The sequence below is a fragment of the Rhipicephalus microplus genome, chromosome X (genome assembly GCF_043290135.1).
Source record: "Rhipicephalus microplus isolate Deutch F79 chromosome X, USDA_Rmic, whole genome shotgun sequence".
In the NCBI taxonomy this organism is placed as follows: Eukaryota; Metazoa; Arthropoda; class Arachnida; order Ixodida; family Ixodidae; genus Rhipicephalus; species Rhipicephalus microplus.
Genome location: NC_134710.1, coordinates 9,660,405 through 9,675,504, shown reverse-complemented (window position 1 = coordinate 9,675,504; position 15,100 = coordinate 9,660,405).

Sequence of the window (15,100 nt, the reverse complement as noted above, 5' to 3'; positions counted from 1 at the left end):
CAAAAAAGTGGAGGGAGGGAAGGCCGCTGTGGTAGCTCAGTGGTTAGAACATCGAACGCGTTATTCGAAGGTCGTAGGTTCGATTCCTGCTCACGGCTGTTTATTTTTTCATCCACTTTTTTTTCTTCCTATTTACATTCTATTGATTCTAATAACTTCTCCTGTACATTCCTTAGCATTAATGTCTGTTAGATATCATAATTATTGCGTTAAAACACGGGAAAACGAGCTCTTAGGTATACACTTCTTTCCCTTATTTCATTAAACGAGGGTCTCGTACTGGCAGACTTGGTGTCGTTAGGTTAAATATGAGGGACTATTATTCAGCTGCCCGCTCATAATAAGTTCACGTGCTACGTGACGCCAAACATGCGCATAAAAGAGTGTTTTCACACTCGTCGCTTGGCTTATAGATGGCGCTGACTGTCACTCCTTCTTCTAAATTCACATATAAACCCAAAAAAGTGGATGGAGGGAGGGCCACAGTGGTAGCTCAGTGGTTAGAGCATGGAACGCGTTATTCAAAGGTCGTAGGTTCGATTTCTGCTCACGGCTGGTTATTTTTTCATCCACTTTTCTTTCTTCCTATTTACATTCTATTGGTTCTAATAACTTCCCCGTTACATTCCTTAGTATTACTGTCTGTTAGATATCAATAATAGTGCGTTAAAACACGGAAAAACTAGCCCTTAGGTATACGCTTCTTTCACTTATTTCACTAAACGAGGGTCTCGTACTGGCAGACTTGGTGTCATAAGGTTGTATACGAGGGACTATTTATCAGCTGCCCGCTCATAATAAGTTCACGTGCTACGTGACGCCAAACATGCGCATAAAAGAGTGCTTTCACACTCGTCACTTGGCTTATAGATGGCGCTGACTGTCAATCCTACTTCTAAATCCACATATAAACCGAAAAAAAGTGGATGGAGGGAAGGCCTCTGTGGTAGCTCAGTGGTTAGACCATCGAACGCGTTATTCGAAGGTCGTAGGTTCGATTCCTGCTCACGGCTGGTTATTTTTTCATTTACTTTTCTTTCTTCTTATTTACATTCCATTGGTTCTAATAACTTCCTCTGTACATTCCTTAGCCTTACTGTCTGTTATATGTCATTAATATTGCGTTAAAACACGGAAAAACGAGCCCCTAGGTATACACTTCTTTCCTTTATTTCATTAAATGAGGTTCTCGTACTGGCCGACTTGGAGTCATTAGGTTGTATACGAGGGACTATTAATCAGCTGCCCGTTCATAATAAGTTCACGTGCTACGTGACGACAAACATGCGCCTAAAAGTGTGTTTTCACACTCCTCGCTGGGCTTATAGATGGTGCTGACTGTGACTCCTACTTCTAATTACACATATAAACCCAAAAAAGTGGAGGGAGCGAAGGCCGCTGTGGTAGCTCAGTGGTTAGAACATCGAACGCGTTATCCGAAGGTCTTAGGTTCGATTCCAGCTCACGGCTGGTTATTTTTTCATCCACTTTTCTTTCTTCTTATTTACATTCTATTGGTTCTGATAACTTGCCCTGTACATTCCTTAGCATTACTGTCTGTTAGATATCATAATAATTGCGTTAAAACACGGGAAAACGAGCCCTTAGGTATACACTTCTTTCGCTTATTTCATTAAACGAGGGTCTCGTACTGGCAGACTTGGTGTCATTAGGTTGTATACGAGCGACTATTAATCAGCTGCCCGCTCATAATAAGTTCACGTTCTACGTGACGCCAAACATGCGCATAAAAGAGTGTTTTCACACTCGTCGCTTGGCTTACAGATGGCGCTGACTGTCACTCCTACTTCTAAATTCACATATAAACCAAAAAAAAGTGGATCGAGGGAAGGCCGCTGTGGTAGCTCAGTGGTTAGAGCATCGAACGCGTTGTTTGAAGGTCGTAGGTTCGATTCCTGCTCATGTCAGGTTATTTTTTCATCCACTTTTCTTTCTTCTTATTTACACTCCATTGGTTCTAATAACTTCCCCTGTGCATTCCTTAGCATTACTGTCTGTTAGAACTCATTAATATTGCGTTAAAACACGGAAAAACGAGCCCTTAGGTATACACTTCTTTCCTTTATTTCAATAAATGAGGGCCTCGTACTGGCAGACTTGGTGTCATTAGGCTGTATACGAGGGACTATTAATCAGCTTCCCGCTCATAATAAGTTCACGTGCTACGTGACGCCAAACATGCGCATAAAAGAGTGGTTTCACACTCGTCGCTTGGCCTATAGATGGCGCTGACTGTCAATCCTACTTCTAAATTCACATATAAACCCAAAAATGTGGATGGAGGGAAGCCCGCTGTGGTAGCTATGTGGTTAGAGCATCGAACGCGTTATTCGAAGGTCGTAGGTTCGTTTCCTGCTCATGGCTGGTTATTTTTCTATCCACTTTTCTTTCTTTTTATTTACATTCCATTGGTTACTAATAACTTCCCCTGTACATTCCTTAGCCTTACTATCTGTTAGATCTCATTAATATTGCGTTAAAAGACGGAAAAACGAGCCCTTAGGTATACACTTCTTTCCCTTATTTCATTAAATGAGGGTCTCGTACTGGCAGACTTGGTGTTATTAGGTAGTATACGAGGGACTATTTATCAGCTGCCCGCTCATAATAAGTTCACGTGCTACGTGACGCCAAACATGCGCATAAAAGAGTGTTTTCACGCTCGTCGCTTGACTTATAGATGGCGCTGACTGTCACTGCTACTTCTAATTACACATATAAACCCCAAAAAGTGGAGGGAGGGAAGGCCACTGTGGTAGCTCAGTGGTTAGAGCATCGAACGCGTTATTTGAAGGTCGTAGGTTCGATTCCTGCTCATGGCTGGGTATTTCTTCATCCACTTTTCTTTCTTCTTATTTACATTGCCCTGCCGTGGTGGTTTAGTGGCTAAGGTACTCGGCTTAAACCCCACAAATCAATCATCAATCAACAATGAAAAGTGTTGCTTATGTCAGGGAGTTCATGCTGCACACTTTTCAAACTGTCCTGCAAAGGCTCGTGAATTACAAATTCTCGAAATGGGTGAACGTAGGCGATGCTCTCGTAAGGAAGCAGTAGCTGAAATTCAAGCACGAAACGTAGATTATGCTAGCATTACAGCACGTCATATACCAGCAATGAAAGGGTCGTTCTCTGTTTCTATTGCGGAAGCAATTGATAAAGCAATGGAAAAGGCAATGGAACGCCTAGCTGGAAGCCTTTATGAGGCATTGACCCATGTACTCACAAATCAGATGACCCACTTATTGGGCACAGCTGAAAATCTCAGCCCACCTACTCACAACAGCGAAAGTAAAGGTCCTTCAAAAGAGGTAAACTCAGATACCTCGTCACAGGGTGCTCAAGTTGAGAGTGCATCTGCTGAACTCACTCTGGGTCAAAGCAGAGCTACCGGGGAAGACATGTCGGAATCAGATGAAATAGAGATGGACCCCCGATCACTAAAGCGCTCAAGATCCTCTTTAAGCAAAAAGTTACTCAGCCTAGCCACCATAAGTCCAAGAAATACCAAAAGGACACCCAATCTAGAGCTGACTTCCTAAAAGACAGTATCTTAAATAAGGCAATAACCGAAACAATTTTAGCCTAACCATAGGGTTACTGAAAATTATTCACTGGAATTCTCAATCAATTCCTTCAGCAGAAACCGATTTATCAATTTTAGCATCGAAATTCAATTCATATATATTTTCATTACAAGAAACCTGGCTTTTAACACATCAGACCCAGATATCAATCTTTTCGTCTGGACCATCCATCTAAAGGGGGAGGCCTGGTATTTTGTATTAATATTAAAATAAGTCTAAAGGCTAAATTGCGTATAAGCATATGTCACTGAAGAGCGAAATTTTCGCCTTAGAAATCCCTTTGACATGTTGCTTGTCTTTCTCATTAGTCAATGCATATTTCCCCACAGGGGTTCTGACACACTACATGTGTTTGGATGTTGCACTGACATCTCGTTGTAGAGATAAAATTTTGGTGGGAGATTTCGATTCCCACCATACCTGTTGGGGTTTTCGAACAGATGGTTGAGGTACAAGATTGTGGGAGTGGACAGCAGATAAGGATTTATCATGCCTCGATTTCCGAACACCTACTTTTATTAGTGGCATGTCTCGCTCGGCATTGGATTTAAGTTTTGTTAGTTCTTCCCTCACTAGTTTGGCCCCGACAGCCCCGCCGCGGTGGTCTAGTGGCTAAGGTACTCGGCTGCTGACCCGCAGGTCGCGGGTTCGAATCCCGGCTGCGGCGGTTGCATTTCCGATGGAGGCGGAAATGTTGTAGGCCCGTGTACTCAGATTTGGGTGCACGTAAAGAACCCCAGGTGGTCAAAATTTCCGGAGCCCTCCACTACGGCGTCTTTCATAATCATATGGTGGTTTTGGGACGTTAAACCCCACACATCATCAATCAATCATCAATCACTAGTTTGTCATGGACTGTCTTGGATTGTGAACCAACAGCGATCACTTGCCAGTAATAATTGATATTGTTTGTCCTACAACACTACCATGCAGTCAGAACCGAGTATATATAGATTATAATAAATTCGAACAAGATCTAGAATCTGTCTTGACCATTCATTCTGAAGAGACAGAAGACACAAAAGCAATGAGACTATTTGCGTTGTTTAAAAGAATTTGTAAAAAAGCTGAATTCGTAGTTAAGTCTGCAAACAGCACAACTCACAGTCCGTGGTGGAATCCTGAGTGCGTACGTGATTACCAACGACTACAGGCAGCGTGCAAAAAAACTTTTGTGCAGTCAGTGTCCACGTAATTGGTCTGATTACAAGTTTTATGCTGCAAGTTTTTAGCGCACAGTTTCCTTAGCTAAAGACGAGTATGATATAAATCATTATGACTATCTTTCCAACCCTAAGAACAAAAGTTCTCTGTTTAGGTTCCTCAGATGACGCAAAATTCTGACATCTCCAACCAATGCAGTCTGTTAAATCATGTCGCCCGGTTATATGAAGAAATCTATGGAAATCATCGCAAAAGAACTAGAGTGTCGATTCATATCAAGCAAGTTGTATGATCTAAGACCTTCCATGGTAATAATAGATTTTACTACAGTTACATTGCAAGAGTTAGCACATGTTGTTCGGAATTTACCCTCATCAGCTCCCGGTCCAGACAGAATTACAGCTGCAATGATAAAATTATTATTTAAATTATCACCAGGTGACCTCCTGAACACTGTAAATTATTCGTTAATACACGCCTGGGTTCCATACGATTGGAAATTAGCAAAAATAATTCCTCTACAGAAGAAACAAGGTTTAGGCTACACCATAGAAAACATACTACCAATTTCTCTTATACTTCTAATATGGTAAAGCTTTTTGAGAAGGTACTTCATAAGAGAATGACAAGCTGGATGACAGAAAATAAATTATTAAACCCTAATCAAATTGAGTTCAGTGAACACTGTTCGGTATGGTGTGCCCACGCTGATTAAGAAAGCCGCATCCAACTTGCTCGCAAAAGAAGGCAACATGTTGCTCTAGTGACTTTGGACATAGCCAAAGCATAGTACCATGTGGAATTTTCAGTGATATTGGAGATACTTCTAAGCCAGAATTTACCAAATTATGTTATTGCGTGGCTGGAGAATTTATGAGAGCAAGAGAATTTCATTGCTTTAAGAATGGCTGCGCTTCGACAAAATTTAAACAAACTCGCGGAGTTTCCCAAGGCCCTGTTTTGTCTCCGATATTATTCAATATCTTAATGAGTTGAATCCCTTACAGCCAGGATGTGCATGTATATGTGTATGCAGATGACATTGCCTTCTTTGCAGCAGACATAGACATTCATTCCTTATATGAAAAACTGCAGAGGTATATGAATTTGCTAGAGGGGTGGCTATAAAGACAATATGCGCGTCACTAAATGTAAAGAAAAGTGCAATGTTGCTATTTCCGTTAACAGGTCCTATTTGAATTATTATTTGTTTTAAAGAAGAGCCTATTTCACAAATTGAGTCGCTTAAATATTTTGGAATGATTTATAATGATAAATTAAACTGGACTCCTCACATAGAAAGTAAGGCATGTAAGGCACAACGTGCCTTAGGCACGGTTGGCAGATTGACCAGCAGACGCTATGCTTTACGCAGGGACACTCTGCTTATGATTTACAAAGTGTATATGCATCCCATTCTAGAATTTGTATCTGTGTTATTCTCAGGTGGCCCACCTTATAAGCTTAAACCTTTGATTGTTTTGGAGCGTGAGTCCCTGCGACTATGCCTAGTGCTCCCCAAGTTTGTTTTGAACAATGTTTTGTACCAGGAGGCGCGCTTACCAACCTTGCCTTGTCGATTCCGTATCCTGACGGTTCAGGCTTATCTAAAATTTTATAGCTATTCGCTAAGACAATCAGAATATGTATTCATTAACGACCCAGACTCTTTCGTTCTTGCTCATTGGCCACGTTTTCATACACCACAAATTAATTTTGTCCAGAAGCAACTAGACATAATTGACGTAAAAATTCGAGATATACCAGCAGCAAACAAGCCAAGTCAAAATCTAATAAGAAAATATGATGACATTTTTCCCTGTAAGCCTGAATTTCAATCACACCGGGTCCTAAATACCCGCTTTCAAGATTGCCTTACACACGTGGAAACAAATAATCTAATAGCCACTGATGCTTCAGTAATAGGTGAGAGGGCATGAGTAGGTATTTACTTTACTTCACTTGACTGGTTGTTTTCAGTAAGACTACCAGACTTTACACCTATTTTTGAAGCTGAACTTTTGGCAATTGCTCTAGCACTACAAAAACTAACTTTGGACGCCCACACTGCAATAATATTTACAGACTCCCTGTCCGTATGTACGTCACTGACAGCTTGATCTCAATCAGACGCCTTAAGGACATTCCTTACGCTAATTCCTCCACAGCTTAAGCTCTAAAATTATTATGGGTACCTGGACATTGCTGGTTAGAGTTAAATGGAATGGCGGACTCATTAACCCGAATGGCATTAGATGGCCCAATACTTTCTATGCTTCCGGTGCTGCCAAGTATAACGGCTATGAGATATCGAAAATTTGTACTCAGGGCTAATGCCATAGAATCAGTAACACCGTGCACTGAATTTAGACATTTGAAATATCGATAAAAATCCGGCTGGTGTCACACTAGACAACTAGAAGTATTGCTAACACGACTGTGATGTCGTGTGCCCCCTTTGAATTTATATTCACACAGGGCTGGTCTGGGATTATCTCCCCTATGTAGCTATTTGTACGGATCTGGAATCAATAGACCATTATTTTTTGTTATGTCGCCGTTACAGTCTATTAAGAAAACGTCTCCTAGCCATCCCATTTGCTAACCTTCGGCTGCCCTTCACCATTGAGAATATACTCTCCTTTGGTGCTTCGGTTCTGGGCTACAGCCACAGCAATGACTTTAATGCCGTTTGCAGCTATCTACGTGAAACAAAACGAATGCGCCTCTAAATTCCAATTGGTATATTTTTAATTATATTATCATTAAGCAAATTCTAAACATCAATTCTAAACGAATTCAATTTCAATCCGAGATATATACTATTCTGTCTGGTCGAAATGGCAAAAAAACTATTGCACTCTTTCTGTGTTTACGTGTGCTTTATCCTCCTCCTGTTAGGATTAGCTGTCATGAAAAGGCTTTAAATTTCATATCCTCAATTCTTAGCCAATCCCCCTGAGTGGGCAAGAGCCATAGTGGAGGCATCATCATCATCATCATAAAGTGCTGTGGAGGGGCTCAGTACCGAGGTGGCAAGAAAAAAATCACCACCCAAGCACTCCTACGAATGGTTAACAAGGGAAAGCTGCAATGTGTGGCACCGGTGTTTAGCAGTGGGTTCAACTCAACGTGGCACTGAAGCCTTCCACATTATTGGTTACATGTTTGGGCTTCTTAATGAGGTTAGGTACACGTTTGGATTGGGTTTGCCCCAGTGTTTATTTCACATGCGACACATACCGTGGCTCACAATATCACGGTGATGTAGGAGTGCACTGAGCGGTTAAACGCGTTTCGCAATGCGTTAATCACAGTGGTTCTTCTCGAACCAAAGGCGCTCACAGACGTCGCAGCTGAAGCCAATGTGCCGCTGGAGAAACTCCCGTCGAAAGGGGGCCCGCAATTATTGCGACTCCGCATTGTTTCAAGCATTTCGCATAGCTAGCTAACTCGCAATGCAGCCAATGGTGCGCATCTTTAGGTGCGACTTTGAGGTTGACGTATATAATTGACATAGCCCTTGGAGACCACTTATGACCCCACCACCGGACGGATTTTCGTTTTTCCTAGCCATATGGCTATACAAGATGTATGCTTCACTGGCATAACACCTGAATATTTAAATTCAATTTTGCATGCGCACATGCATAAACACACGCAAGAAACATACATAAAAGGCGGTTAAACCATCCTTTCCCACAGCTCTCGAAAAAAAAACATTCCGCCTGCACCGACTCAAGGTCAGCGGTCAAGGCTTTCGCCTCTGGTCCCGTCTGTACTGAAGTATTTAAACTACTTGAATATAGGACACTTTCTCCACATACCATTACCTGGTTTCCTGCACATCTCGAACCCCTACTGGACTCTCAAGTAAACCTGAATGACACTGCTCACTCCCGGGCGCGCGCACTAACCCTCCACGCTGGGGAGGACGTAGGCCCGCAGATTGGCAGTAAGATGTTCAGGGACACTTTACTTACATTCAGTGAAGTGGCTAAACACTACCAGTTGAGTAGGTGGTCATTCGCTTTACCGCACAATAAGTTGTCTAGACCTCAAGCCATCACGTTTAAAATGCTCCAGACCAGGTCCTACCCAAGACTATTTTTCCTCAGCATAGTCTCCTCAGAGGCTTTTGACTCTACCTGTCCTGATTGTGGTGAGGTTAGTGACATATCGCACGTATTCTCTGGCAGTGCCCCTCGTTACGGGGCCCAAGTGGGCTCACAGAGGAAGATTGGGACTCTGCCTTACGAAGTTCAGAGTTGCTACCCCAACTACGGGCTGTCCATAGAGACCACGACGCGGCGGTGAGGCTAGGCCTCCCCGTTCCTACGTGGGAGCGGCCTGCGACGTTGCTCTAAAGGAGCAGCGTTTCCCAGGACCCAATAAAGTTCTTTGTCTGTCTGCACCATTTTCACTTCCAATGTACTTGTCTTCATTTCTCTATCCTCGCTTTTAGTGCTTTTTCTTACAATGTCGCGCCCAAAGCCTCTGCACTTTTTTGTCTTTTCCTGTCACCGAACAAATGACTCACTCTTTAGAGATTCACTGTTGCCGAAGGTCGGGCCACGCGCGTGGTACGCTCCGGGTGCGAGGAAATTCAAGAAACCCGTCATTATCTCTGTCATAAGTTCTATCGGATAGTCAGACCGCTTGCCCGAATAGCATTTTCATTTATTCTATGTTTACATTTTAACCCTAATTGCCAGCGTTTCTTACTTGCATAGGCATTTCTCATACTGCTGCATGGCCGCATCCAGATTTTTTTTAAGAGGGGCATGGTCGTTGGCAGAATTTTTTCTTCGGGGGTGCAAACCAGCATTGCATCGTGGCTGGGGGAAATGTAAAGCACTGACGTAGCTTGGATAAGGGCAAGTACTGGTGAGGCTGGAGAGGGGGTGAGTGCCCCGAAGGGGAGGGTGGTAGAACGCTAACTTTGGTAACTGTGTAAATATATTTTAATATCGCGCGAAAAGTCGCATCGAAAATTTCTGTGAAGGGGGGTGTCAGAACTTTCTCACTCCAACCCCCTACATAGTTACAGCCCCGTACTGCCAAGCTGTTCTTGACCAATGCCTCTCATTAGGAAGGAGACATCATCACCACGAAATGGGACCTGAATGAACCGAGAAGGTCGCGGGGCAAGCACCAACCTCTTTGAAAGGCACTGGCTGGTTTAATTCGTTTACCAGAGCCGCTAGATATGTGGAGCACTTTCGGGATCCGCGCTGTCACATGCTTTCGTCTCATGTCGCTTGGCGTACGTCACGCAAGCAAATAACGTGCGCAGCCACTGTGGCAAGGTGCCGAGAAAGTTGTCAGGGAAAGGGAGACATGAGAGGGTAAATTGTGGAATGGCCACTTCACGCAGGCAAAACCATGTATGGGATAAAGAGAATGAAAAGGAGGACGAAATAGGGTAAATCATAGCATGTGTGCCATACAGTAGACCACAGTGTAAGAAAAATAATATTTTTTTCTTACACCGTGCCGTAGAGTAAGGGCAGGAAAGAGTGTGAGGATGAGGAGATAGGAAAAGAGGAGGGGCGAAGCACTTGGAACGCCAGTGCTTGCTTGCCTGTGAACGCGAGCGTCGCCGAAGGGCATGACTGCACCTCCGCACTACTTTTAACTGCAGAGTACACTTTCCTGGAGAGGCTTCCATCTGGTGCGTTGTGGCGAGCAGTGGCGATGCCAAGGGGCGGCACACTGAACGCGTGTCTCCCATCCCACTTGATTTTTTTTTCTTGCAATAGCATACAGACCCCAAAATGACACTCGACCACATCTAGCTGTCCATCCCCCACTTCCGACGAAGGGGGTGCCCCCGTACCCGACAAATATTTCTGCCAACGCAGTGTGAACCCTGATCTTCTAATGGAATCGAAAAGCTTTGTTTGATATATGATGGCCTTCTTCGTGCTCTCTTCTTTTCCTTCGAATCCCGCCACATGCCCACACGTGCGCGTGGCTCTTCGACGTGGCATCGTGCCCTCTCCCTATTTACGGAGAGGGCTCATGTATTCTCGAAACCAAAACGTGCGTAACTCGGGCCCCATTCCATCACGCGGGATGGTGAGGATGTACCATGAGCGTGAGCGCACGCGATCGGGGAGGGTGTGCGTGAAGCTGAGAGGCAGAAAGGACACGTTCTCGGGACGAAAGCGATCGAGTGTCATGACGCGCACTTCTTTCCCCCTTTGGTCATTCGGCCTGCGTATATTCTAGCTCTCTCTCGGGGCGAGATAAGAGAACACCACTCGGTCCTAAAGGATTCGCAATTCTTCGAGCAGCAATGAACTCTGATATGGATGTCATTCGATGAGTACTAGTGAAATTGAATCAAAGCCCGATGCCTGCCGCCACAGAAAACGTAATGACGAAGGTAGCGCGCAAATACCGCGATCAGCTTGCTGCGAGAATTTTATTTCGGACACATTTATTGAAACACCCGGAGCAGTTATCTTATATTTAATTATTTTCATTTACGAATACCACTGGCCCTACTTGAGCCCAAGCAGGAGTAAGAACATCATTAAACAAACAATACCAACAATAAAAATTACAACTATCACTAACTTAAGTCATAGAGTAAACATAAATCAGAATCAACAAACAAAAGTAAATAGATAAACAAATATGCTTCACAATAAAGAATATAGAACATTATAAGTGATAAAACATGCACATATAATAATTCAACACATGAGATAAATTACACACTATATGCATAAAAAAAGTTAACGCAGGAATCAACTGCCACAAAGCTGCTCAGCGTAAACAAAACTTCACATGTTAAACGAAAGGTTATTTAAGAACTTTAAAAACTGAACAAATGATTCAGATGTACTATCGTTTACTACTTCCTCAGTTAATTTATTCCATTGTGCTGTTGCATGTGGATAAACGGAATACTCGTGTATTTTAAGGCTACTAAGCGGCTGCTTAACTGTTTTGTTGTGGTTTGTATAGCCAGACAGCATAAAGGGCTCAGTTAAGTAGCTTTCACGCGGTATTTCGTAGGGACCGTGATACAGCTTATATAAAATATTTCATTAGCTCGTGTGGCCTGTACAGACCACATGAGATAAAGGGGTCACGAACAAGCATTGTGAAAAGAGATTATGCGGATAGCGGAATCTGCTGCAGCTATATTGCAGTTGTGCGCGACAAAGAGAGTTTAGAGGCGGAGCGCTAAGTTTTCATTTTCTGGGACGAACTCTTTTTTTTAATGAGGCTTGTCTTTAGAGCTGCCGGCGCCAGCTGTTTGAGCTCGATCGGCACATGGAATGCTATGTGAGAGCCCACATAAAAGGCCTGGCCATATGTACGCGTTGCAGTGCGTGGCTTTTATTGCGTTTCCCGTCGCCATCATTCACGTAATACAAGGTGCGTATATACAATGTATACAAGGTGCGTATATATAATATATATATATATATATATATATATATATATATATATATATATCACGTATACACAGGGTGCGTATATATACAATGTATAGCGGCTACATGAAGGGGCTCGACGTTGCGTATACGGGAGAGATACAAAGAGAAAACGCTTAAACTGCAGGAGAAGTTTGCCAGCGCCCTTAATTTGGCCAGTTGGTTCTGCATGTCGATGATGTGGGTGCGCTTTGTGCATGGCGATATTCAGTCGTGGCAGCAAAACAGACGATTAGCGATTTACTCGAACAGATGCGAACTGAAGTGGGGACTTTATCGCGAACCCACTCGCAGGCGCTGCTTTCAAAAAAAAAAGTGCAACGGCAACGAATCGTGAACACCACGGCGTTCACTGTGCGGCGATTCATGGCGAGCGTATACCTGCTTAGTGTCCCACGTTGTTTCGAACAGAACACGTCACTGGTTTGGCATAAACTATACAAGAAACACCTTTGCGATGGATTTGCATTGTTAGCTTTCACGTTGTGCTACCCACATCAGGCTGATAGTTATATTAGAGGAGAGAAAAGACGCCTAATTTCCTCTCCTCTAATCACTACCACCACTACTAGGGCCGTCACTCGCACATAGTGGCGTGTTATTCTTGACCAACGCAACACTGACGCTGAATGACATGCGCAAAAAGCGCTATAACAAATATTTTACTGCATAACAAACGAGGGGTGCCGAACTTAATTGTTTTTACGCGTATATACGTCTTCCAAAACGAATCGCATATCTCCAAAAATACTTCTTTTTTGGGCGAGTTGACGCCTAGATTGCTTAGATATGTCTGACTGAGGCGTAACAATACATTTCGCAAGAGAAAAAAAACTGGGGGGGGGGGGGGGTCGAAAGAAGACAATGCACACGCAGCAGCCTATTCGAAAGTGTGATTGGCATATGTGCTCGTACAGTACCGGAATAACTGCATCAGAAATATTAATGTACCTTCTCAAGACCCTGAATATCACGTTTAGAGACCTGTATGTACGAACCACCTCTTTCCTTAAAAAAAAAAAGAACACATTTCCGTTTTTCGAAGTTTCCCGCGCGCCCTAATTGTGTAACGGTATGTGAAGGACGTGTGAGTCGGGCGTGCTTCCTGAGCTGCTCATGCCATTTGTTATGGCGTAAACAACACACGAAACAGAGAATATCCGCTATGATACCAAGCGTCTCGTGTGCGTTCAAAATGCTCAATTGAATCACAGTGCACGCATCACAGATAGCGCGATACGATCGCGTCGTTGATTCGGCCAACGCCTCCTCTAAACAATGCCTGGGGAATGGCTTGCGCTCCCAGCGGAGTGGGCCTGCATTCAGTTTTCAGCAAGTGCCGTGCGGTGGCGCTCGCGACCGAGACTATTCGCGACCGAGAGTGTTTTTGGAGAGCTCCGGAATGACAGCTACAGATAAGTGTTTTTGATTGTTTCCAGCTTGCCTCTGTATGTAGCGTTATGAGAACGTAAGGCGCTAGCGTAAAGCTTGATTAGGTCTAGTACGGTGTACGTTTTTTTTTTAGTATTTTGTACTGTGTCTTTTTTTTCTCCAGCCACCACGTGGCTGAGGCCTGCGCGTAGACCGACCACGAGCATGCGCAGGTGCTGTGAAGTGTAGCGTATTTATTTATTATTGTGGTTCTTTTTGGCTTAGACCAGTGTATTTTAGTACAGTTTTCTAACACGTGGGCATCGGTAAACTGAGCTAGCCATGGTCAAAAAGACCGTAAAGTGTTCAGAGTGCGGGGTAGGGTGGAAGGTGGAAATTAGTGCGGAGGAGAAAGCAGAAGATGACGCCAAGTGTAGACAGTGCGAGTTCGAGGAGAAAATGAAAAATATGATGGCGGTCCAGAGTGGGCTCATGGAGAAAATCGCAGAGCTGGAGAATGCATTGGCGAAGGAGCGAGAGAAAACGTCAGCCATGGAAGAAAGGCTCCGGGCAGCCGAGAAGGGCCTATCGAAGGTCGTGAAAGGGAACGAAGACGCAGGTGACGGCGGAAGCATTATGGCGACGACCCCCCGTGCGGGAGAGATGAAGGAAACAGACATGACAAAGGCAGATACATTGGCCACAGGGCCCAGCTACCGGGAAGTAGTTTTGAGGGAGGGAGGGAGCAAACCAGCAGCCGTGACTCACGCTAGTCACCTAGTCAGCAGCCAGGTGCAGGTTTCAGAAGGAATGTCTGAACAGGTCATCATCGCCGGTGACTCAAATTTAGTCCGATGCGCAGCGGCAATCAAAGAAAGGGTGAAAGGCGACAAGAGAGTTGCGATAGGGACGTTCCCAGGACAAACGCTGGGGACAGTAATGAGTCAAGCGGGTGAACAACTCGCAGCTAAAGCTAACAATCGTAACCTCGTTGTAATTGCGGGAGGGTTAAATGACGTCCTGAAAAAAGAATCGTCAGGACTAGCGACGACCTTGGCGAAAGGGGTGGATGACATGCGCACCGTGTCCCCCCAGGTGCAAATTGTAGTATGCACAGTACCGGAAGTACCAGTACGCAACGTCAACCTGCAAAGAGCGGTTGTCGACGCAAACAAAGAGATATGGCGAATTAGTCGAGAGAAGGGTTTCGAGGTAGTGGATTTAAACAGGGAAGTGCACAGGTGGGGTGGATTCCAAAGAGACAAGATTCATTTCGATAAGAGGCTTGGACACGAGGTGGGCTGGCGACTGGCAGGACGCGCAGTAGCTTTTTTGGGGGGCTCACGGGCCCTTCGGAGTCCGGGGTAGCTCGTAACAGGGAAAACAACCAGGAGGACGCTTTGACAGGTAGAATTGCGAAAAACCAGAAAAAAGGTAAAAGAAAAAGGAAAAAGGCGCGTGTTGCAATTAGTTACATAAACATGCAGGGTGGCAGAAAGAAGG